This window comes from Balaenoptera acutorostrata, chromosome 12 (assembly GCF_949987535.1).
Source record: "Balaenoptera acutorostrata chromosome 12, mBalAcu1.1, whole genome shotgun sequence".
NCBI classification, from domain to species: Eukaryota; Metazoa; Chordata; class Mammalia; order Artiodactyla; family Balaenopteridae; genus Balaenoptera; species Balaenoptera acutorostrata.
In genome coordinates this window covers 61041732-61067754 of record NC_080075.1, presented here as the reverse complement: position 1 = coordinate 61067754, position 26023 = coordinate 61041732, and the positions used below count along the sequence as shown (strand labels likewise).

Genomic DNA, 26023 nt, shown 5'->3' with positions numbered 1-26023 from the left:
GGAAGAGAGAGAAAGAGAGAGAGGACAGATGCAGACACATTCACGCACAGGTATCTTTTGGGAGAGAAAAAAAGAAAACTGAAAATAATCCCACTGCACTTAATGAGGCCCCACCGGACTAGCCCTGAGTCTAAATCAGAATCTCAGAGGCAAGACTCTGAAAGCTCACTTTCCCAGAACCCAGTCAGTCCATCTCAGTGGGTCAGAGAACACCTGACATTTACTTCCACCAAATCTCGAGGACATCTCCAGGGGATAGACCTCCCTTCGTTCAGAGAGAAAATTGGAAGCAGCGAGTTCAGCAATCTACTGCCTTCGTTAGCACCAATTACCACTGAAAATTAGAACCTAAGTGCTATATAGGCAGCTGAGGGAATGGATTCTGAAATCTAGGGAAAGTCAGGGAGAACATCTGCCACAAGAGGGAGCAGGAGAATTTGATCAGATGGGAGACTGTTTGGTAGAGGTTATAATGAGAGGTCTGACCATGAGGTATGGATGATGTTGGAAGATGTTTTGACAAGACATTTATCCCTTAGAGGAAAAAAAAAAAAAAAAGAGGATGGAAGGATGTGGAAGAAGTGAGATCTCAGCACCCTGATTCCTAAGTTGTTAGCAAATGTAAAGCAACAATTTAATTTTTAGAGAAAAGCAACATACATACATACAGCAAAAATATCAAGCATGCAAGGTATGTGCTCTACCATCCTCTTTTAATTGTGTATTTCTTCTTCCAGATTTAATTTCTATTTCAATTTAGATCTTGTTTATTTCCATGCTGATGGGGCAGACTGCTTGCTCCTTACCTACATGCTTTTCTTCCTCTACCTGAAGTCATCACGGAGAAAGGGCCTCTGTTACTGAATTGCAACATGAAAATCAGATGGTACAGTCCTAAAATGCACTTACTTTGAGAAAAACCCATCCATGAGCTAAATGCATGCTTTGTACTTGCTTTAAAGGGGGAATGCAACTTCGTTGGATCTACAGAGCTTTTCTCACCATTTATTTTGTCAAAGAAACAGATTAAGTACGTACAGGGAAGGAACTATGCGTTTACTTTGCAAGATAAATAAAAGTCTATTTTTGTCTGATAAAAAACATGTTAAATATAGCTTGCTAACAAAATGCTGAAGCTCTCTTGGAATATTTTACTTTCAAAACATAGTAAGTTTGAAAGAGCAATTAATGTAATTCCTGCAAATAGTCCTGTAGGTGTTACTGACTCTACACTTCACCTTCTTTTTGCAATTTCACCTTCCTTTTGTAATTTCATTTGGAGTTAAAGCACTGCTAGGGCTATGCATTTTTCTTTCCTTTCATGGTCACAACAAAAGGGTTATCTAGTACTTAATCCAAAAGGATACAGTAGAAACCATTAAATAGTAATGATAAAGTAAATAGAAAGATAGACAGTAGGTAGGTAGGTAGACAGATACACAGATAGATAGATATAAAGCACAGCCTTCATATCCTTTTAATTTGTTACACTCCTCTTCCAGCCCTGCTAAGCTTTTAAGACAGAGTAAAGGAAGTCTGATTGTCATGGACACTTACATTCTTTGCTGTCCCTGCACAGCTCAATAGTGAATAACAGTTTACCTCTGTCCAGTTTTTTTTTTCTTTTTCCCTAGGAATTAATCATGCCATATTTAATAAAAGAGCCAGTTTAGGGGGAAAAAATTAAGGCTCCTTTTTTAGTAGGTGGGAGAAATCATAGCTAAAGAGCCCTCAGATCCAAATGGAATCCTTCAAGAAGGCAGAGTCCCTAAAATGAAAACCATTTAAGACAACACATACTGCTTCTGATGAAATAAGTGGATCTTTCCCCACCTTCTCACTCGCAAGGCCCCAAAGATGGAGCGAGCTAGCTCTCTCTTCCTTCCTCCTTTTTTTCACGCGAGACTAACCTCACAATCAAGCAAGTTTAGCAAACCCATAGAGGTAAATTCAAGTAACACAGGATTTGAAAGAGGAGCCTCAAAGCAGTCATTCCTATTCCGACTTTGTTTTCTTTTCTGAAATGAATGAAACATCTAAATACATTTTCCTCCCTCTTTTCCTGACTTGCTGCACAAGTAGCTCTGAGAAAGAGAAAACGTGTGAGTGAGTGTGTGTGTGTGTGTGTATGTTGGAGAGTGTGGGTGGGAGCTATGCTTTCAGAATCCCCTCCTGGTTGCTCCCCATTTCCCTTAGGAAATCTTCACACAGATGCTAGACTCTGGATGTTCAGTTGCTCCTATTTGGAGAGACCCAAGCTATGCCTTTAACCAGATCTGATCAGACTCTCCACCTACTCTACTAGCTCCTCCATGATGGGGATGCCTGTACTGTCTTTACATCCGTCATTTTTAAAAAGCTTCTTCCACTTCACCTCCTACTGATATTTTTTTTTTCTTTTTTTAGTCTTTACACCTCCAGCAGGACAAAGTTTGTATTGTTATATTCACAACCACTAGCGGCTGACTACCAGTAGACAGCGCCAGCAAGAGAGCCAGGCAAAGAGGGGTTAAACAAATACCTAGTGCAAAGCAGGACTTTCTTTCCAGCGGCCGCGGACACCACGCACATTGCTTTCTTCACAGAATTCTTTGTTAAATTTGATCACTCTGCTCCCAACCCAACCACTGCCACTTTGTCTGGAGAGGGAAATACGAATTGCCAGCCCAAGCCATTCATCAGTCAACAGAATCCATAAGGGAAGGGGGATTTGAAAAACCAAGGAGGCACACATACTATATTTTTAAAAGCATCGCCTGGGTGGATTTGGTTTCTGTAGCCTACTGTCCACCCATAAGACCTCCCTCTTCTTCATTAAGGAGGAGCCAAGAAGGATATCCTCACGTCTCAGAACACAGACCATTTCCCCAAGAGCCAGCGAAGCTCCAGAGGCAGATAATGCAGCGACAAAGTTCCCTTCGAATCTCCTGGGGAAATATGCCTCTGCGCGCAGGATCCCCAACGCACTCGGGCTGGGTGCCCAGAGACTGGGACCTTGCAGCCCACTCCCCCGCCGCATCTCTCCCTTGTCTGTCCCCCCGCCCCGGCCACACCTCCCTCCTCTCCGCAGTCGATGCTGAAGGAGCACCCAGGGCTGGCCGGAAAAGAGGAGACTTGCGAGTGTGGCCTTGGGGAAGACCCCAGGGATTACCGGGAGGACGGGTGACCGCGGAGCAGAGCCCAGTGGGTGGGCACGCCTGGATCCCCAGCAGCGCTGCATTCCGGGTGGACTTCGCTCTTCGCGCCCTGAATCCTTAAGCCCAGCGCGGTGCAGGGTGCAGCATCTCTCCTCAGCAGCCCTTTCTTGCTCCGGCAGCCGGCACTGGCAGGCGGGCACCCTCAACGCCCAGACGCACCAGCCAGAGCAATTTCACTCCCCGAGAAGCGCGGACACCCCCAGAAAATGGGTGGGGACACACACACATACACACACAATTTAGGAGCTGGTCCTCTGCCAAAGCGGAGGGAAGTGTAGCCTTCTGAACAAATGGAAAACAGTTGGCGGTATCTGACCAAATCCTTTCTGCTGCCCTTCCGAAGATCCTACCTGGTTTGGGGGAGTGCGGCTGGATCCTTCCCCCGTTCCTCCACGCTAGTAGGAAAGACGGCGCACTCCCTCCTTTTAAATAGCTCCCGAGCTGGGAAAGGTCGCTCCCATCTTCGGGGGGAAGCACAAAGCGGGCGGCGGCGGGCAAGCTCCCGTGCAGCGCCGGCGCGAGCAGGAGCGTCGGCGGCGGCAGGCAGCCGGTGCGCGCGGGCGGGAGGCAGCGCGGAGGCCGGGAGGCTGGGAGGGCCGGGGCCCGGGCGGCGCGCGCGCTCCGCTCCCCTCCCTCCCTTCCTCCCGCGCACACTCGCCCGCCCGCCCGCCGCCCGCAGCCTCGCACTCGCTCTCACGCGCGCTCCGCCCCGCCGCCGCCGCCGCCGGCGCCCCGGCCCCCCGCGCGCCCCCACCCCGGCGGCCTCGGCCACCGCGGGCGAGCGGAGCCGGCGCGTTTCTGGAGCTCCGGGCGGGCGGGGAGCAATTCCAGCGTCCCAGCCTCGGCCGCGGAGAAGGTTTCTCGACGTCCTCCCGGCTCTCGGCCCCGCAGTGCGTCCCGGCCACACGCTAGCGCTTTCCCCGGCGCCCAGCCCGTGGAGTACACGCGCAGACCGACGCTGCAACTTTTCTTTGCCACCTTCCTCCCCTCACCCACAGACAGAACCGCCACCCCGGCTCGCCCACCCGTTTCTCACCTCTGAAATTGTTCAGCCAGATATATCTTTCTTCCTCCACTTTCTATCCCCCCGCTAAAGGAAGCTTTTAGCAGAGGGATCCGGGGATGTATCAATGATTTTCTCTGAAATCCTCACTCCGTGTTTTTCCTACTTATCAGACCTGCACAGCAATACGCTGGCTAGGAGCTGCTGACACAAGCAGATAAGGATTGCAGTGGGGGGGGTTGGGGTGGGGGGAGGGGGGGTGGGAGGGGGTTAATTCCCCAGCCAAGAACTCCAAAAGATTCTCCCTTTTGGTATTTCCCTCAAAGATTGCAGCTCACTTGGGAATAAAGACCAAGAGGCTGCTTAATGTGAAAGCCCTGCAGCTTTTAAAACTACAGAGAAGAGTAAAAGCTGAGCATTAAGGTTAAGTTGGGAAAGATCTAATGCAGCAATCGACGAACCATTCATTGCCCTTTCCAAGAGAAGCATTATCATTGCCAATACATCACTTCGCCATAATTAATAAAGGAGCATTGCACCAGGCCCTTGCTCTCTTGACAGCTCATTCATCCTTACAAATCCTTAATGACTTGGCAGGATGAAAGGCTAGAGCCGCTGTGGAGTTCACAGACCTGACTGCACATCAGACACACCTGGGAAGCGAGTTAAAAATGCAGATTGTAGCATCCTATCCTGAGACTCTGATGTAGCTCTCAAGGTGGGCTCCAAGTTTGTATTTTTAAAGCACGAGTTGATGTTCGCCCCTGGTGTGGTTTGCTAAAGTGTGGGGCATCAGGGGCAGCTATGTGGAGGGTGAGCGTGGGAGGGAGACCAAAGTACTAGACAGAAAGTTAAGTTTCTTAATCGAGTTTTCCCCCCGTACTTACAGCGCAGCTCTGGGCAGCCAGGCCACAGGAAAAGAGAGATTCGGACTCCAGGAATCCCGCTGTTTGACTATGAGGCAAAGAGCAGGGGGATGGGAAAAGTAGCCCTCCTCTGCCTCTTTGCCAGTGGCTCTCAACCTCTGACTGCACCTCAGAATCTCCTGGGGAGCCTTTAAAAATCCCAGCGTTTAGGCCACACCCCAGACAGAGTAGCTTGGAATCTCTGGGGGTGGGACCTGGGCATCAGGAATTTTTTTTCTTTAATTTTATTTATTTATTTATTTATGGCTGTGTTGGGTCTTCGTTTCTGTGTGAGGGCTTTCTCTAGTTGCGGCAAGTGGGGGCCACTCTTCATCGCTGTGCGCAGGCCTCTCACTATCGTGGCCTCTCCCGTTGCGGAGCACAGGCTCCAGACGCGCAGGCTCAGCAACTGTGGCTCACAGGCTTAGTCGCTCCACGGCATGTGGGATCTTCCCAGACCAGGGCTCGAACCCGTGTCCCCTGCATTGGCAGGCAGATTCTCAACCACTGTGCCACCAGGGAAGCCCAGGAATTATTTTTATGTTTCCCTGGTTGGTGCCTGTGTGTAACCAAGGCTGAGAACCATGTTCTTGGCCAATGCTCCTCAAACATGAATGCATATATGAATCACCTGGAGATTGCAGTTTCTTATGCAGTAGATCTGAAACAGGCCTGTTATCTGCATTTCTAGCAAACTCACAAGTGATGGTGATGCTTTCTGAATGAGATGGCTTTTTAATGAGCAGGGGTTTGGTACATCATCCTAGTGGTTGTGGACACTCAGCTTGACAGAGGAAACTCCGAGCTTCTTCTTGTTTTGTATATTCCCAGGAATCATTCTTCCCTAAGAACATTTTCCTTTCCTCTGCCATGAATTAAACTTTCTTGCAAGCCACTCTCCGCGCAAACTTTTTGTTACACTGCACTGACTAATGGGTGTGAACAGAATGACATGTGGAGAGACGCAGGTCACCACCTCTCTGTTAGCGTTATGTCCTCAGCCAAAAATTACGTAGGGTCCTGACTTCAAGAGAGTGTGAGAGGCAGACATTTGGCTCACACTCAAGGAAAGGGGCTTGGAGAGACAAGTGGCTGCTTTGTAAATGACATTGAGAAAAGCATATAACTAAAGACTCCACCCATAGGAAATAGGACAAAGCTAACTGAAGGGATTGAATGGAAGAGCTAAATGAAAATGTGAGTGGACTACATCTCATTGGAACGGATTTAGTAGAAAGGGTGAGGCCTGTTATTGCTATTATGGACCACTTAGTGAAAGCACAGATTTTCTTGAAAGTGTAAGCATGCTTGTGACATGGAGTGATAAAAGCCCTGTTCTTAAATGTCTATATTCCAGTGGTGCCCAAAATCCATCTTGTCGGCAGCTGAGAAGGCATTAAGATGACATCTTGGTTCTCTTTATTCCTTTTTTTTTTTTTCCAATTTAGACTGATATTTAGGTTAATTTGGACATTTGAGGAAAACAAACTACATGAAGTAGTTTTCTCTATTACCTAGAACCATTAAAAGGTAGCCTAGTACCTAGTGATTTGGCACCATTTTTGATTTGGCTCAATTTCTGACCCCCTAATTTTTTTTTCCTTTCATTTCTCATTAAAGGCATTTTTATAAGGGTTCCAGGGCCCCGAGGGAAATCAAACCCTTTGCTCCCTCCTAAATGTCATACATGACTGGATTCTTATTACAAGAATTATCAAAGGCTACATCACTGGCACAAAGCTCTAGGTAAGGAAACAGGTTGCTACAGCCTCTGACTTTGGAAAGAAAAAATATTGTATGTAGGAAGGTGGTGATTTACATTCCAATGGCAACACTATTTCCTAATTTATTCTTGCATATTGATTGCCATTCTTTCCTTTGGACTTAAGAATCAGTTATGGGCCTCCACTGTTATCTAGCCAAAGCAGTTGGCATGACCATTTTGCAGACTACACAGGGATATCACTAAGAGTTGATATATTCTAAAGGTGCTTCACATTTTCATGAACTATTTCCCTGGAAACCTTCAGGGGATCTTTTAGCAAACTCATTTTCAAACCAAATGAAAATATTGTGAATTAGGCCAGTCTACAGAAAAATTAGACATGTGATCGGGGGTACCCCAAATTTTACTTTTAATATTTAATATTGTATTAAAACAGTCAACACTTTTTCATCATGGGGAAAACAAGTACTTCGTTGTAATTCCTTTCAGTTTTACAGTACTTTGAATTACTTAGGTCAGAGGTACCATCGTTGTTTTGTTTTTTCACTTCTTGGAGCTCCTTCAGTGTGTTAATATAGCTCTAGTTTATTCCCACCTCATTTCCTACTCTGCCCGTCTTCACCACTCACCTATCTGCTCCTTCATGGGTTCCGTTTGATACTGATTTCTACATAAGAAAAAAGCATTATAGCGTCTGCAGCCTGGCCAGCAAGAGAGTGGAGCTTAGCATTAGCTATTTTCCCATACCCAGGAACCTCAGGGGAACCGTTGGACCAGGTTTTGTTTGCTGCTGATTGGATCCTGGGTTTGCTTCAAGGGTGACTGTGGGGATTCTTGGTGACTTCTAAGTGCTACCGTTCCTCCTCCCTGGGGTCTTGTTCCTGAAATTAAATTTTTGCTTCTCTGTTTTGTTTTGACCAGTTGAACCCCATGTAGTCCGTGGCCCTGCTGGTGGGTGGAATCAGCCTTCCCGGTAGACTCAAAGTTATAACCCATCCTTCCTCAGTGCTCCGTCACTGTAAAGTCACCCACTTCCTCTGAATTTGTCACAGTCTTTGGACACCAGAGGTCTTCACTTCTGCATTTCAGGAACTTATAGTCAACAGTTGGGTTTGTGCAAAATCCTGACACTTTCATTTTCCATTTCTGCCCCTTAGAACATTGAGGACATTAGTTTGTACCCCAAGACCTTATCAGTGATGAGGTTACCAGTCAGTAACTCAATGGCAGAATCATTATCTAGATCAACTAGTGGGTCAGAAAAGAACAGAGACTGGCTAAGAATTAAGGCTTTGGAATCATACTATCTGGGTTTGGATCTCACCTCTGGCTGTATGACCTTGGGAAGTTTTTTAACCTTTGTGTGTCACAATACCTTTATCTGGAAAACCTAGATCACAAATCGCTTTCAAGAAATTACGAAAAGTATAAAATGTATATAATGTGCTTGACATAGTTCCTGATCATAGTAATTACTCAATGTTGTGGTTATTATTGGTAAATTTCCATAAAAATGATACCCGTAAAGTAAAAAATATTCTATATAATTGGGTTCAACATAATCAGGCCATCTCATTACTAATAACGATTATGCTAAGGTTTTTGTTATGCAGAATTCTATACAATGAGTAATCCAGGAAAGTGGATGTCCCTATAGTACGAGAGTACTTTCCCTCTCTGTAATGAAAGAAGCTGCTTGTGCACTTTCTGATTTTGTAAGTACAGAGTGTGGTTACGTGATCAATCAAGGGGGTACCGCATTCTTGCTGCATCACAGTCTTTCTTTTCCTATATGTTTCTCTTTTCCTATGATCCCCTCTCTATTATAACCTGAGGGTTTAATTTCCAATAGAGCCATTTTAAACAAATACCACTCCGAGGAAGATTTTGTTTGTCACATTAGTTTTCTTAACAGGGGACCTTATCTAGAGGACAGAAACTTTTTTACTAAGTTTGCACAAACTCAACATCGATTCAAGGACCCCATCAATAGGGATTCAAGATGAAATCCCTGGGGTCCTCTGTACCAGGAAGTTGTTCCCTGCAATCCAGTTCTGAAGCAACGTCCCTGAGAGATTGTACTTTAGGTTTTTCAGTAAATCTCTTTTCTTTGGCATTGTCTATGATATATAGCTCTCTCACTGCATCTTCAGTTGCTGGTCACTGATTAGAATCTTCTGAGAACTGCCAGTGTTTTCGTGGTGACCACAGTGCCTGGACAGTTGCCCTTGAAAATGGTCATAACCAAGATACCTAAGGGGAAAATGGACTGAATTTATGGATGTCTTTTTTTTTTTTTTTTTTTTTTTTTTTTATGGATGTCTTAATCCATGGTTTCAATGCTGTTGACTCTGCTACGACTGGAAGTGTCTGGAAGTAATGAAACTATATGCTCTTGTTTCTTTAAAAATTCAGAATCTTACATAGCGTGACCTAAAGAGTCCATAGCAATTACGAGTGAGAAAAGTTCAGAAACTACATACTATTTTCCCTTTCTTTTAAAATGTTATCCTGTCACACAAAAGTCTTAGCCATCTTTGGATTTGTTTAAGAATTTCTGAGTGGAGACCAAAATAAATGTTAGTTGTGTAGATATTAAAATTATTTATTAAAATTGTTTGACATCTGCAACCTAAATTTTAGATAAGAAATCCTTATGAGCTAAGGAGGGAATTATGATTACCCTCATTTTACAAGTTGAGAAAGTACAAAGAGATTCGCCCAATACTGGCTGCACATAAATATCAGTTGTGTTGTTTCAAAATAATACTGAAGCCCAGGTCCACTCTTGGAGATTTTGTTCCCACTGGTCTGAAGTGGAGTATGGGTACTGGCATCTTTTTAAGTTCCCTGGTTGGTTCTAGGTTCAGCCAGAGCCGAGAACCATGGGCCTAGGATCAAATAGCTAATTAGTGGTAAAGACAAGCAAAAGAAGTCCCCTTACATCTGCCATAATGCTGTTTCTATTCTGCTGCTGCATCGAACATTGGTATTTAACAGAATATAAAAATGGGGACGCTTCTTGGAAATTTAAGGGAACTTAGAAATGTTTAAGGGCCTTTTATGAGTCTCTAAGAGACACAGGTGGGTATTGTAATTGACCTGACAAAGATAGATGAGCAGATTGGAACAGATGATCAAGAAAGCCAAGTCCAAGACTGCAGGGCCTCTGTCTCTCTTTTTGAACTGTCAGACCCCAGCATCTAGAGCAGTTTTTGGTTCATAGTAGATGAATTAATAAAACACATACTGTCCCCTGTAGGGGGACTGGCATATGTGGACAAAAGATGCGCTTGGGTTATAGGGTAAACACTTTGGCCCCTGTCCAGTGCAAATTGCAACTTAATAGCTATCATCTCCTCCTAGCTGCAGTGCAGGCTGTAGTCAGCAACTGACATGGTCACCATATCCACACCCACAGTCCTGCCTGGCCACCTGCTCTGTGATGACAGACAGATTGTCTATGACATTGCAGGAGACCAGACTACAAGAGATGGCAATCTGACCGAGCCTCAGGCTTGCGCCGGTAAGCTGACCCCTTGTCAGTTATCTCAGCAATTAATTACTTATAAGCTCTTGTTTGACCCAGTTTGTAAGCATGTCAGAGAATCTCTTATTTCCTGTTATCTTTAGGCATGTATTGTGTACATATTGACTTACATGTTCTTTTTTTCTTTTCCAAAAATCAGGGAATCAGTGAAGTTGCTGAGAGGTTCAAAATCAGTCATTAAGCAACTCTAATTAAAAGCAAACAGCTGGGGCTTCCCTGGTGGCGCAGTGGTTGAGAATCTGCCTGCCAATGCAGGGGACACGGGTTTGAGCCCTGGTCTGGGAAGATCCCACATACCGCAGAGCAACTAGGCTCGTGAGCCACAGCTGCTGAGCCTGCGCGTCTGGAGCCTGTGCTCCGCAACAAGAGAGGCCGCGACAGTGAAGAGGCCCGCGCACCGCGATGAAGAGGGGCCCCCGCTTGCCGCAACTGGAGAAAGCCCTCGCACAGAAACGAAGACCCAACACACTCAAAAATAAATAAATAAATTAAAAAAAAAAAAAAGCAAACAGCTGGGGAGAGCAGAGACAAAACACAGTTGAAAAGAGTCATATTAATTCATTTTTTTGGTTCATTCCTTCATGGATTCATTCAAAAAATATTTATGAGGATCTACTCTGGGCCAGGCACTGTCCCAGATACTTAAGATACAACAGTGAAAACATCAGTAAAAGTTCCCACCCTCCTAGGACTTACATTCCATTAGAAAAGCAGGCAGTAAGCAAAATAAACAAATTAACCCATAGGGTTATCAGATGGAGACACTGCCATGAAAGAAATGAAGCAGGGAAAGCAAGATAGAGACCGCGTGGGGGAAAGCACTAGTTTAGGTGGTCAGTTTTGCAGAGATCTGAGTTAAGATTGCTCATTAACAATACAATCCCTTTTTTGAGAGTCCCAGACTGATGAAATGATAGAGCACAGTGCTTTGTTTGATCATTTGTTCCTGCCCTGAGTTGAGGTTCCTTTAGGAATTCCCACCTCAGAGCCCCCAGACTTTGTCAGGGCTAGCTGCAGAGACCTAGTCACACAGCTTGCACCTCTGCAGTCACGAGCATGTATATGTGATATAGACCCAAGAGTTGTTCCAAAAGGCAAGACTGCTCCCAGAAGCTGCACATACAATGGTTGCATTCCTTCCAAGGCAGAGTTGCTGCAAGAATTCTGAGTTCCCCTTTGGTTTAATTTAAAGAAGAGCATATAATGACTGCATCTGGATGGCAAACATTACACAAGTGAGATCTCATGGGTAAACCTCTTGCCACAAAATTAACAGATCTGGTGAGGAGGGAGGGACATCACTTATGTGTAACTTAATGATGGTTCCGGTGCTTCTTTCCATGAGTTTGTCACATCTCCTTTTTCCTTCTTCCTACATTCTTATCTGACATTACACAATACACATAGCATGCACACACATACCACTCATACACACACTCTTACACAAACACACACTCACATCCATGAATCTTAACTGTGGCCAAATATCTAATCATTGGAAAAATCACCATTTGCGAATTTGCAAATAACACACGGAAATAATAGCCAACCTTTCGTTTTTTTCTACTTTTATTTAGCATGAATGGTCTTTTATCTGCCAGATCTTATATACTTGGTTTCAAGTCTACTTAAAAACTCACAGGCTAAAGCAGATTATGACCCATGCATTGCTCTCTTTTGAGATGAACAATGATAGATGTGAAGCCTAAAAATGATACTTGAATAAAGAGTGGTCAGGAATAAAGAGACCAGCAAGGAGTTGGTCACAGTCACCCCACAGAAGGCCAGGTGAGAGGACTCTAAACGACGACTGGAGAAGAAAGGGAAGAAAACAGTAATTTTTGCTTTGGCTCAATTCTTGGCAGAGTCTTTTTTTTTTTTCATGTATGATCTCAATTTTGTTTCACTGATGTCTTAAATATTAATACACTGCACACAGGGAAAAAAAGCTCAGAAAGGCATATATCAAAATGTTAACAATAATTATCACTAGGTACTGTGCTTCCAGGAGAATTTTATTTCCTTCGTGTGACTGTGTGCTTTTGTGTGCTTCCCAATTTTTCAACAATTACTTTTGTAATTGAAAGCAAAAGTATGCCAACTGGACAAATGAAAAAGGAGAGAAAAGGACACTCATGTCGGTGGCTGATCCTAACGTGAGAATGCCCACAAGTCTCTTTCCAAATGACATAGTAAATATAATCCTCCTCGAGAATCAAATTATAAAAGGCAGGCTAGCATTTGGGAAGATAAAGACCAACTCAGAAGACAGAGCAGCGGGGTGTTCCCTGCAGAATTAGAATAGAGGCAGATCCTCATTTCAGACCATTCCCGAGTCCAGAGTGGATTCACCACATCAGTGTGTGCCCAGCAGAAAGGAAAAGACCGGGGGAGCCTCACACACCACTCAAGAGGCCCATCAGACAGGACAGGCTCAGAAAGGAAAGACTCTTGAATCAAGCAGCACTCCCCCTGGCACTCAGGGCTCCCCACCCCCATATCTCTGTTAAGCTGAATTCTCACCCACCCAGCCCAGTATTTAAAAAAAAAAAAACAAAACACTGGGTTTTCATTTTCAGAGGACTCATCATGGATGGTTTCCACTGGAACACATCTGACTTCTATAAGGCTGTGAGTCTTCTGGGAAGAAACACTCCTTAAAAAGTCGCCTGCTCCGCCTTCCCTGGTGGCGCAGTGGTTGAGAATCCGCCTGCCAATACAGGGGACACGGGTTCGAGCCCTGGTCTGGGAAGATCCCACATGCCGCGGAGCAGCTGGGCCCGTGAGCCACAACTACTGCGCCTGCGCGTCTGGAGCCTGTGCTCCGCAACAAGAGAGGCCGCGATAGTGAGAGGCCCGCGCACCGCGATGAAGAGTGGCCCCCGCTCGCCGCAACTAGAGAAAGCCCTCGCACAGAAACGAAGACCCAACACAGCCATAAATAAATTAAAAAAAAAAAAAAAAAAAGTCGCCTGCTCAAGCGGGTGGGGGGCAGGGTAGCCTTCTCCAGCAGGAAGGGGGAACATTTCATCTCTGAGAAGCTGCACAGGGATGAGAAAGAGCAGAGGACCCTTAGTTGGTTTTAGTATTGTGTTTAAGTTCTCTACAGACTATGCACCCCCTTATTCTTTGCACCTTAAATTGACTCTTCCCACTGCCTAGTCCCCTGGATGTGTGGCTGGCTGCCTTTTAAAATAGGTTGTAGAGGGCTTCCCTGGTGGCGCAGTGGTTGGGAGTCCGCCTGCCAGTGCAGGGGACACGGGTTCGAGCCCTGGTCCGGGAAGATTCCACATGCCACGGAGCAACTGGGCCCGTGCGCCACGGCTGCTGAGCCTGCGCTCTGGAGCCCGCGAGCCGCAACTACTGAAGCCCACGTGCCACAACTACGGAAGCCCGTGCACCTAGAGCCAGTGCTCCGCAACAAGAGAGGCCACCGCAATGAGAGGCCCGCACACCGCAGCCAAGAGTAGACCCCGCCCAACGCATCTAGAGGGGGCCCGCGTGCAGCAACGAAGACCCAAGGAAGCCAGAAATAAATAAATAAAATAAATCAATTTATGAAAAAAATAAAATAGGTTGTAGAAAGCCGAGAATATCTGGTCGTCTTTCTAAGACACATAGAGCTGAACTGTAACCGAGGAGCAGGTGAAAAGATTCTCTCTCCTACATGTACCCCACCCTCCTCTCCACGAGAAAATCTCCAGACATTTAAATCCGCGGTGTGGGAAAGCCAAAGGGAGCCAATTCTGATGAAGTAGGGACTTTATAAAGAGCCTCTTGCTTCCCCTAGCTACAGCTGCTTTTAATATTATTTTAGAAATATACAGAATCAGTGAAGAGAATCAGAATGGAATCGTTACATTTAATCAATTTTTTGTCTTTTTGATTTTATATATATATTCTAAAGAACATTGTTTTGCTCAAAGCAGTCTTATTTGTTGACTAACAAATATCAATAGAAAGATAAAATCATTGGTTTGATTTTTCATATGTATTTCTGATATCCCTTGTGACACACCCTTGATCTGACACAAACTAGAAAATTGTACATTTGTCATTATGAGAAATCTAGTGTTAATTTAACACTAACACTACTACTTATTATAAGATTTATTTTTTAAATGGAAAGCATACGCTAGGCCTTTTGATCTTCATCTCCTTGTTTTAAGGTGAAATGTTTTTATTTTGTTTAAAAAAATTTAAAACATTTAATTATTAATTAAAATTAAATAAATTTATTTAAATAAATCAAATAAAATGTTATTTATATGTAAATAGTAATGTTAGAAAAATACCTAATGAATTTCCGGACAAGTTTGGAACCTTCTTTCCTTCTCCTGTGAGAGACAGTGTCTTATGATCAGAGCAGATATGAAGTTGAATTTTATGGAAGTGGGCTGGAGTTTTCGTACTTACCTGCTAGCTATACAATCATAGATAAAAGTTCTTTATTCATTCACTCACTTATTTGAGTATTTTAAAGTTCCTATTAAGCAGGGTACTGAATTAGACATAAAGGGGTCATCAGTGCACACATGAACAAATGGGGCTTTCATCTTGGGGGAAAAAAGATATTTACAAAATCACACGATTTTCTAACAGAGGGGGCTGACCTTTTTTTTAGGAGAGTCTGTTCAGCTCTAAAATATGGCTAGGAGCTGGCTAGGAGCAGAGGAGGGTAAATTCAGTTTAGTCCTGGACAGAAGAAGCTTCAGGTGCAAAGGCCCTGTGGTGAGAAGGAGCAGTCTAGGTACTCTAAGTAGGTCAGAGGGTGTAAAGCCCAGAAAGTGAGGAAGAGAGGGGTGTTAGCAGGGGCTAGAGGGTAGGCAGGGCCATGCAGTGCTGTAGGGTTTGGTATTTGGTCTCACTCTTAAGATCAAGATAAGTCATCTGTGCATTCTGAGGACTTGCCTTAGTTTCTTACAGAACAATTAGCCTTGCAATTACTAACCTCTCCTCACTTTCCTACTCTCCTTGCTCACACATGGTTTACCAGAATTCCTTCCATGTTTGGTATTAAGGGAGAGACTTAATTTGTTAAGTCATGTATTCCTGACATGATTTTACTTATTACCATTGTGCCTTATCAGGGTTCTCCTACATGATCATCAATAATCACTACAATGTCCAAAATTCTCTACCAGTTGGCTGTTCAGATTATTCAGTGGAATCCTGATCTTTTTATGCCCACATATCTTCCAGATATGTTCTTCTAAATTACTCTCATGTAGTTATGGATAAGAAGAAATATCTATAGCCAAAGTGAATAAAAATGCACTGGCTCAATTCTGGAAGGAGACAATGCATTTCATAACTTTGAAACACTCCTACATTTTCACCTGTTTATTTGCAGTGAACATTTCTGCATTGTGGTATACAGACAAATTGGTGATTATGCCCAGTAAGCTAGCCATTCTGTAATGAATTGTAAGACGGTATTCAGGTAGTTCCTCCTTTTTGAGGTCAAGAGAGGAGGCTCCCAAAAGAACTGCTTTAAAAATTGTAAAAAAAGCCAGACTGGCATCTGATTTCCCAGTCTTAGCCTTCTGTTTACTTCTGAAGCATGTACTCCTTGAGCGGGGGAAAGAGCACTGGGGAGAAATGGGATGGAGTGGTCTCAGAAGTGGGACTTTAGTGGGGAAAGGAGATAGGGACAGCAGACCTCCCAAGGACTCAGGACAGGAGATGATTTTGTGTGAAGCCATCATTGCGGGGGTAGGGGGGTGGGGAATCAACCTAAAATAGTAGTCCTCCAGTCACACAGAAGTTCCTCAAAGTTTGGAGTAAAGGGTTCCACCCCAGGAGGACAGTGGCAGACTCTACCTAAAGATTCTGAGCAAGTAACCAACAAGATGGGTCAGCAGCAGGGAGCAACATGAAGGAGTTGCAACCCTGCCACAAGAGGTGTTACCTCCGCTCCTTCCTGCCAGATCACAACAAGAGTATAAAGGAAGGAGGGTGAGGAGAAGGTAGACAATATCCCCTTCCTCTCCAAGTCTCTCAAACAGTGGTTCTCAACTAAGGTGTTACTGCTACTTAGGGGAAATTTGGAAATTCATTGGGATGCCTTGTTGTCACAATAATATGGATATTGCAATGGACATTTATGGGGCTGGACCAAGGATGCAACATTATCTTGCAATGTGTGAGATGGCCCCATACGATGAATATTTGTCCTTCATTCCACATACTTTTCAAATGTTCTACAGGACAGTTATCCAAGCCTAGCGCCTTACTCAGGTTTTTACATACGAACCAAATATTTTTTGCACGTTTTAACATACGTTGATTGTTCCAGGAATGTAACTACTGTGTATATTGAGGAAAGATTATACTTCGTTTCATTTGGAATTTAACAAGAGCTAGTCACCATTTTGGAAAATCACTTCACTGATGCCAGTTACTTGATAATCAGCCTTTGCAGCTGTTGCCCTTAGGAGAGGGGGCGCTACTTAATGGGACAGGTATCTGCTGTTCCATTGTATCTTCTAGGGTGAGAACTGAGTTTCATAAATTGAACAACTTATTGATTTATTAGAAAAGATTGGCAGATATTAGAGTTATAGTACGCAGAACTTGAAAAAAATTATTCAGAAAATAGGTTATACTATCAATTTTATTTCAGTATGTTGGAAAAGTTGCTACAATGTGTTTTTATAAAAGGGGAAAGATGGGTCTGAAGGAATTGATAACCTCTCCAAGTTTGTTACCCTCTAAGACTTAACAAATGCAGCCCGCTGTGTCAAGGGCAAGAGTTGGGAGAGAAATTTAAATCAATTTTGATTATCAGATTGAAATTTAAAAATGAAAGGGAATGAGTCAATTACAAGAGGCTCTTTCAATAACTAAAATTGAAAATTTGCCGGACTGATAGGCACTTCAGGAAGCCACTGTAGGGAAGAGCTTCCCCAGAGCCCCACTGGAGGCTCTCCTTGGAAAATGACTCAAGCGTCTTTTCTGCAGCTATTACATCCAATTGGATGGTCGTCTACCTGCCACATAATTGAAGAGTGGAAAGAATATGTAGTTCCAGTTCTGCTACTAACTAGTTGCTGGTAAACTCACTACCACTGTAACCGAGCAGGACCCTATGAGGCCTTCCCAGAATAGACACCCGCCGCCATGTCCTCCACCTGCCTTTTGTCTGTAAGAAAACCTTAGTCAAAGAATAAGTTTAATCAGAGAAGTGAGAATACAGAAAGAAAGGAAAACAGTCAAGTAAGACAAAATAAAAATACTTTAACCATTAAAGTCAAGGACCTCTAGTTCTTCCTCAAGGGCTCTAGATACTACTCTGAGCCACGACCTTTAAGCTGTTTTGCAGATACTGAAACCCTCACCAGGTGCAAGAAGTTAACTGGATGCTGCCCACGAGCATGGACACCCCGGACCGGTTGGAATCAGAAGGTTGATGAGGTTGACTCCCACTTACCTCACCACCAACCAATCAGAAGAATGTCCACAAGCTGATCACACTCTGCTCCTTGAACACTATAAGGCTCCTCGCTACCACCTGCAGGGTGGGAGACACAGCTTTGAGGGCATTTGGCTGCTGCAGCCCCCTTTGCCTGGCCATGCAATACAGTATTCTTTTCTATTTCACCCAAAACTCTGTCTCTGCGTTTCTATTTGGCACTGACGAACAGAGGCCCGAGTTTCGTCAATACCACTCTGAGGGCTTCCCTTCCCTGGTGGCGCAGTGGTTGAGAATCTGCCTGCCAATGCAGGGGACACGGGTTCGAGCCCTGGTCTGGGAAGATCCCACGTGCCGCGGAGCAGCTGGGCCTGTGAGCCACAACTACTGAGCCTGCGCGTCTGGAGCCTGTGCCCCGCAACAAGAGAGGCCGCGATAGTGAAAGGCCCGCGCACCGCGATGAAGAGTGGCCCCTGCTTGCCACAACTAGAGAAAGCCCTCGCACAGAAACCAAGACCCAACACAGCCATAAATAAATAAATAAACAAATACTTTAAAAAATAATGACTCCCTTCTTTAAAAAAAAACAACAACACTCTGAACCTTCCTTCCCTTGCAAATGGAGGGTGCTAAGAACTTTTCCGTTCTTTCAATATTACTGTGAGAATAATTTGGTACAATAAGTATAAAATGTTCTGTAATAAAAAGAAATACGATTCTGTACCTTCTTGCATTCCATGGGGCTGAGACCCATGCGGTGCATGTAGGACTATCTAGTAGTTCATGCTAGTGGGTTGCATGCAAACTCCTCGTCACCCTTCCCGCCCCACCCCAAGGAGCACAGATGCTGAAAATGTTGGCTTGGTCTCTGTATCTCCAACGGTTTATGCTTAATTTCTCCATTCACATGTATTATGTACCTGAATAAAAAACCTATTTATGATTACTTAACATCATTAACTTATTTCTAAATGGCCCAAGAGAGCATTAAATATAATAGTGTCTAGGTATTGAGATTAGTCATAGATTTTATAGGAACTGGTGGCCGAAAAACAAAATATGCAGAGAAAGAAAGCAGCAGGATAAGTGTTTTAAAAGGTGAATTCATTTGAGAGTGAAATCCCACCTGGTGCACACCAGGAGGGAAGCTAATTAAATCCTCTGAAAGGAGCAGAGTGGATCCCCAAGGCTGGCTGGAGGCTGAGCTGATTAGAACACAATGTTTATCTTGTCCCTTAAGGTATCTATCTGACCCTCAGGAGGGTCAATTTCAATTTTTCAGCTTTTTCAATTGTTCATCTTCAATTTTCACCTGTCCAAAGACTCCACTGTTAACCCCAAGCTGCCCATCTTGAAAAAGTCTCCTTCTGTATAAGCTGAGATTGTGGTGGGGATTGATGGAAACTCAGTCTCACTGCTAAAGGAACAACTCAGTACGAAAGGGTTTGCCCTATAGAGCGTCACCCTATAGATCACACGGTAGCACTGCCCTCCGAAACAAGGGGGTGATGGTGCTATTAAGTACTATTACGTATGGCCAGAGGGAGGACAAATGTCTAAATTGTTTCATTCACTCTTCTAAAATACCTTTCTCCTCTTAATTAAAAACATTGCTGGCTGCTGTCTTTGTCTCTATTTTCTCCTACAGAATGATGATTTGCTACCGTTTTGCTCTTTTGAGGCAATTTCTGCCTTAACTAAAAAAAGAGAAGTATAGTATCTCTTTGCATTTGACATTCACATAAATAACTTCTGTCCTCGTTATTCCTTTCAGAATGCTGTCCACTTTAATTAAATCCTGATTAATTTTCATTTTTTTCTCCAGAGAAAACGACAGTGGTTTTCTGTGGATTCACTAGTATCTATGTTCACTATCTTTATCTGTTACACTAAATGATATTGAATTTTTATGGCTCTTACCTTTGTAATCTTCACAAAGTAATTTTGGTAACAAAATTTGAATACTTTTTCATATGTGACTTTATGATTGTGCAAAGATTAATTACTCTTAAGTATGGATGTAACTATAAGCAAATTGCTTCAGCTTCCTAGATCTCAGGGTGATTATCTGTAAAATGGGGGTGTGGAACAGATTTCTGTCTCTTCCCCCAATTAAAACATTGAGATTCCATGATATAAAGTCTCAGTACTTAGTCATGGTTTCAAAGTTCACTTCCCATTATTTGATCTACATTGTATCTAAGAGAGGTGATATGTAATTATTAACTTTCCCCTCCATGATTGGGAATTCTCTTAATTGTGTTCAAAATATAGTCATTCATTTTCCTTGGAAAGATAACTTTGAGATAACACTAACTTTAGCGGCACTTACTTTTTAAAAAATAAGTGGTATTTATGTACTTTTTTTTTTTACTATTTACTATTATTGCTTTTTATAGAAATAGGCTCTTTCCTATGCATCTAAACAGTTATTTTTAAAATCAACAAGCACCCAATTATGTTGATTATGAAGACTTTTCATGTCTTTCCACACGGTTCTTAGCACCTTCTGAAACAAAAAGGGCTTTTAGATGATCATAATTTTCTATTTTTAATTTCTTCTTAATTAAGAGTAGCTCTACTGTATTTTGTGTATTCCCAGTGTGCAGAAATCTTCTGTATGCAATAATCTATGTTTAAATACTTTCTTCACTTTTTATTGTAGTAAATCTCTAATATACATAAAAGTACATGGAGAAATAGAACCAGTTCCCATGTATCCATCTTTAGCTTCACTGGTTAATGACAAATAGTCAATTTTGTGGTATACAGATCTCTCCTCCACCTTACAGCTTTGATTATTTTAAAGCCACTCCTGGATATCACAACATTTTTCTTTTGTCTTCAGCTGGAGACGGTATTTAAGGTGGTGGCTTGGGCCATTTCACAGGGTTGCTTCCTTTTCCTAGGACTCTCCCATGTACACAGATGGTATACATGTTATTAAACTTCTGTTTGTTTTTCACCTTTTAATCTATCTTTTATCACAGGCATCTCAGCCAAGAGCCTAGAAAGGTGGAGGAAAGTTTATTTTTCCTCCCCTACACTCTCAACAATTCTTTGGTTACCCTGAATTTAGATTTGAACAGTGTTTTAATACTTTCACTAAATTCTCCCTGTGTACATTCCCTATTTTCTCTTATTTGAAATAATCCATAAATCTATATATTTCCTTTGGAAAACACGATGTAAGTAAAAATTTGAAATTGCATTAATTTAATTAAAGCTCCATACTTTATAGAAACTTAAAAAATTTCCATTTATGTTTAAATCTAAACAGTTTTTCTAGAAGGCAATCTGGCAAACTTTTTATTTTTATTGTGCATCCCCTTAAATCTACTTCGAGTAACTTATCCTAAGAAAATAATTGAAAAGTATGTAAAAATATAAACGCACAGAAATTCAACACAGCATTGTTTATAGTAGGAAAAACTTATTGCAAACAATCTAAATGTCTAACAATAGGCTGTCTAACACATGATGATCACCATGACAGCCATTAAAAATGGAATTACAGCTCTATGTTGACATACACTGAATGATCTGTATATCAATATAGAATATAGATCTTTATTGACATGAACACATATTGTGTAAAAAGCATGTTACAAATCATTATGTATAGTTGGATGTTTTATTTGTAAAAAGAATAATTTTATATGAATAGATACAGGTATGTTGACATATACATAGAGAAATTCTGAAAGACTATCCTTTCAAATGTTACTTATATTTATTGATTTATGGTAGCATTTGAGTAACTGAGCAATTTTCTCTCTCTGCTTTACTTACTTTCATTAATACATGAATTAGTTTCACAATTAACTATGAATAAAAATATTTATTCATATCAACAATAAACACTTCTTTAATTGAAAAAACCCAATAAATCAATTATCAATTTGTAAATAAAGAAGATTCCTGGTCATTGTCATTTAAGTCTAACAGGTACCATCGTTTCTTCTACCCTTAAATCTCATAGTGCAGATTATAAACAGATAAGTGGTTTTTATATACTATGATTTCTACTAAGCCAACTTTTGAAATTTTATGTCTAGATTTGATGCTTCTTATCACCTGTGAAATTGCTGATTTTCTACTGAACCAGGTGGAAGGCAGCTTTACACTGAAGGTTCAGTTGCTCAAACAGAAACCTTTGCCACTGCTAATGTTCTGTGGTACACGGAGCCTCTATATGTACATGCTGTTTCATCTTTAGAACCACTCTCTGGTACAAGCATGGATAACCTTATTTTATAGACGAGAGAGAAAATCCCATGTTCACACAGCTACTAAAATCCTAAACTGGGACTTGGACCCAGGAATTTTTACTCAAGTCCATTTTTTTGCCTGCTTAACCACTGCATTCCCATGTCAGTCTCATTCATTTCTTTCCTACCTTGAAGGTCTTATCCAGCAAGTCTTAACCACGCAGAGAATATCTTACTTAATGCTCCGCCACCACACTTCTGGAACAGATTACCTTATCCATCGATGTCTAAACTCTCACGGCGCCAGCGCAATTTCAGCTCCCGTGAACTAGGGACAGACTACTTCCCCCATCACCCTATGTACCGAGATGGTAATAAATTGTGAGCTAAGCACACTGAATCGCTATTTCTGCCTAAAAATAATGTTTCTCCATCAGTCATATAGAGGAAGCACACCCTTCATTAAAATAAAAAGTTACTGACCTCAGGCATCTCTCTGGAAATACCCTATTCATATACCCCAAGGCAATAAAGTTGACAGGAAATCCGGAATGATTGCAGCAATTGCAATGAGTTAAAACAGATTTTTAAAAAAAATTATAAATAGAGACAATATCAGATAACTGTGGCAAGATAGGGCAAGATTCATTTTTAAAGGAAACTTAAGACAAAACTTTAATATACACGTTTCTATATCATGTTGGCAAATCTTAAGAAATGAAGAAATTTTAGAAGATGTTTATCCAGCTATGATGCATCATCTAATAGATGAAAAGGGTAGAGCATCAAGTCCATAGGACAGAGCACTCTTCTGTCTTGGGAAAGGAATGGCCTGAGACTGGCTGTGAACAAACTTGACCTATATCTAAACCAGAGGGATTATAAACACAGGCATAAAAGCAAAGGAATCAAGGTGGTATGAAAAGCCAAGTGCTGTCAATGGTGACATTCTGACTTGCATATGTTAAAGACATGTCCATTTCACATGACAACCCTGCAGTAAACTTAACTTACATGTTGTGTAATGAAAAACATAAGACATAGGGCCTCCCTGGTGGCGCAGTGGATAAGAATCTGCCTGCCAATGCAGGACACAGGTTCGATCCCTGGTCTGGGAAGATCCCACATGCCGCAGAACAACTAAGCCCGTGCGCCACAACTACTGAGCCCACGTGCCACAACTACTGAAGCCCGCCGCCTAGAGCCCGTGCTCCTCAGCAAGAGAAGCCACTGCAATGAGAAGCCCGCGCACGGCATCAAAGAGTAGCCCTCGCTCGCCGCAGCTAGAGAGAGCCTGCGTGTAGCAACGAAGACCCAACACAGCCAAAACTAAATAAATAAAATAAGAATAAAAATAAAATTTAAAAAAACATAAAATATTAAAGTGGAAGATCTGGATTCAAGCCTGACAACATGCATCACCCCAAATAATCTTTAATCTCTGTGAGCTTCATAAAATCGCTCCTTTTAGAAAATAGAAATGGAGCATTCCATCCCACCTACCCCATGGAGTTGGTGAGATTATATGAAAACACACGTGAAAAAGTATTTGGTGAAACATAAAGCACTGTATTAATATAAGGCTGAGTTTTTAGAATTATTTGTCAATTACACCCAACACTTTTCTAGGCTGTTTCAAAGAAGTATAGTCCTCCAAAACATATTTTTTTAAGTGCCTACTACGTACCAGTCCTATTCTAAGTGCTGCAGGTATAGCAGTAAACACCATAAAAGTTCCTGCCCTTCTGGAACATAATCAGTGGAGATTACAATTGTCGACTATTAGAATTGTGAGACATATTGACTCATTCAACTCCACAGATGTTTCTGAGCACCTGCCATTGTGTCACGCATGATGATGGAATAGAAATATACATACATGTTGTTGTGGAGCTGGTGATTTAGAAGGCAGCCTGGAGCCTGCCAAGTTCAAGGTGAGCTTAACACAGCATAATACAGCTAAGGTAATGCATACAGGAGACTATAGCTGAGATCTGAGAGTCGGGAAGGCATTCTGAAATAAGTACCACTCACACCAGAAGACAGAACACAGAATGGAGGTAGCGGGTAAATTTCCCATTCTATTCTGCATTTTAGAGTATAGTGGTCTGGGCTGAGTATACCCAAGGGAGAGATACGGACGAACTAGAAATCATAGCACATGGCAAATGATGGAAGAACTAAAGATATTTAGCCTGGAATATTGAAGACTAAAACATAATAAATACCTAAGTGTAAATAAGTTACATTTACTTGGTATCATTCTAGTTAGCAAATTTCAATCAATGGCCAATTATAAACCTTCCCCAAATCCTCACTTCCACCTCTTCTATTTCTTCTGTGAATATCCTTCCCTCACTATTTAACTGACATCCCCTCACCTCCATTCCAACATCCCTTATCCCTCTTCCTTGCTTTATTTTTCTCCACAGCACATAACACCTTCTGACACATATATTTTTTACTTATTTTATTATGTATTAGTCTGCCTTGTCTCAAAATAATATGTCATGTGAAGGCAGGGGTTTTATATGTTTTGCTCATTGCTATAGTTCAAGTTCATAGAAGAATGTCTGGTCCACCAATACTTGTTGGATACATGAAGGAGTAATGTTCAGAATATGAAATGGGTTGCCTCACAGAGCAGTTTATTTCCATTATAGACAATCAAAGCATGATGGATGTGTTTACTAGAATATGAATGCAATGGATAAAGAGTTGAATTAGATGGTCCTATGATTTTTTTCTGATAGAAAGATATAGACTTTTCCTTTTATACATCCATTGGTGGGGAACTTATTACCTCAAACAAGATGGGTGGACATCTTTCATCTTTTATATTTTCTTCTTACATTGGACCAAATTCTGCCATTCTGAAAGCTCTATTCAGTGATCTTAATTCTAATTTGAATTGATATTCAGTATAGATAGACACGTAAACTGATTTAGGATTGAAAACATGCCAACATAGAACTTTCACAAATTATAATCCTAGAGCTAATATAAAAATAATTCACATTATCTAGGACTTTCCATTTAAGATTATTTCCACTGCTGTCCTTTCTTCAGTGCAAATGATGAGGCTGGCTCTCTCAATAGACTGTCTTCCTACAAGGCTGGTTTTCACGGAGTCCCATCATGCTATGTCAGGACAATTGTCCTCTAGCCGTATGATTTTAAATATAGCTTCCTGGCTTGGGAAGCTGAGTTGTCAGGAGATGATATATTAAGACTAACAGTATGTCTTTTCTATAATTACTGATCTTCATAAGGTGCAGTCTCATTTCTCCTTTGGGACACGTATTTAACATGCACAATGCGGCCTTATCACACGGTTACTAGGTAGAGCACCAGAAGGGGACATTTATCAATACTTTTAGATGAAAATGTGTATGATTGCTCAGAAAATGATACTATCTCCATGGTAAGAGTAATTTTATCTTTCAATTTCTAATTACTTTGAAATCCCAGTACTTCCTAAGTTTTTAATGTCAGCTTCCTTTTTTCCTCCACAGTTCGTGATAATATTGTATTAATCTCAGAAATGATTATAATGGTAGGTAACATTTCTATATTAACTATAATAGTAGCTAACATTTATTAAATGTGCCTAGCCCTGTTCTGGATACTCTACCAATATGAACTTATTTAATCTGCTTACCAGCCCTTTGGTTTAGGAACTAATATTATCCATACTTTGGAGTTAAAGAAACTGAAGCATGGAAGGGTTGAATAAATCTCGGTTGTTTGGTTTGGGAATCTGAGCTCATGGCCACAATGCTAGACCTTAAAACTCTCCACAGGTTACCATTTGGATTCATGCTTGTAAAGCTTTAGTTATCTGTAAGTGCAAATAAGCTGAAACAATTGTCTGAGTATACACTAAACACATTTGTGGAAAGAGAAAGACATAATGGATGCCAAAGTGTGTGCGTGTGCGTGTGCGTGTGTGTGTGTGTGTATACACATATAAATCATGCATATATGATTTCTTGGAGACCTGAGAAATATATTTAA

The 26023-nt window shown here is 42.0% G+C and overlaps 1 protein-coding gene across 11 annotated transcripts in view; it reads right to left on the bottom strand.

Moving 5' to 3' along the window:
* SLC8A1 (solute carrier family 8 member A1) overlaps positions 1-26023 on the bottom strand; it is a 413446-nt gene that overhangs the window by 348684 nt on the left and 38739 nt on the right. For 2 of the 11 annotated variants that reach the window (XM_057558358.1, XM_057558359.1), the window contains exon 1: positions 3548-3855. The exons of the other annotated variants lie outside the window; for them this stretch is intronic. The gene's annotated coding sequence lies outside the window, so the exon portion shown is untranslated. Of the gene's footprint in view, positions 1-3547; positions 3856-26023 lie in introns of those variants that run through there. 11 annotated transcript variants of the gene reach the window in all.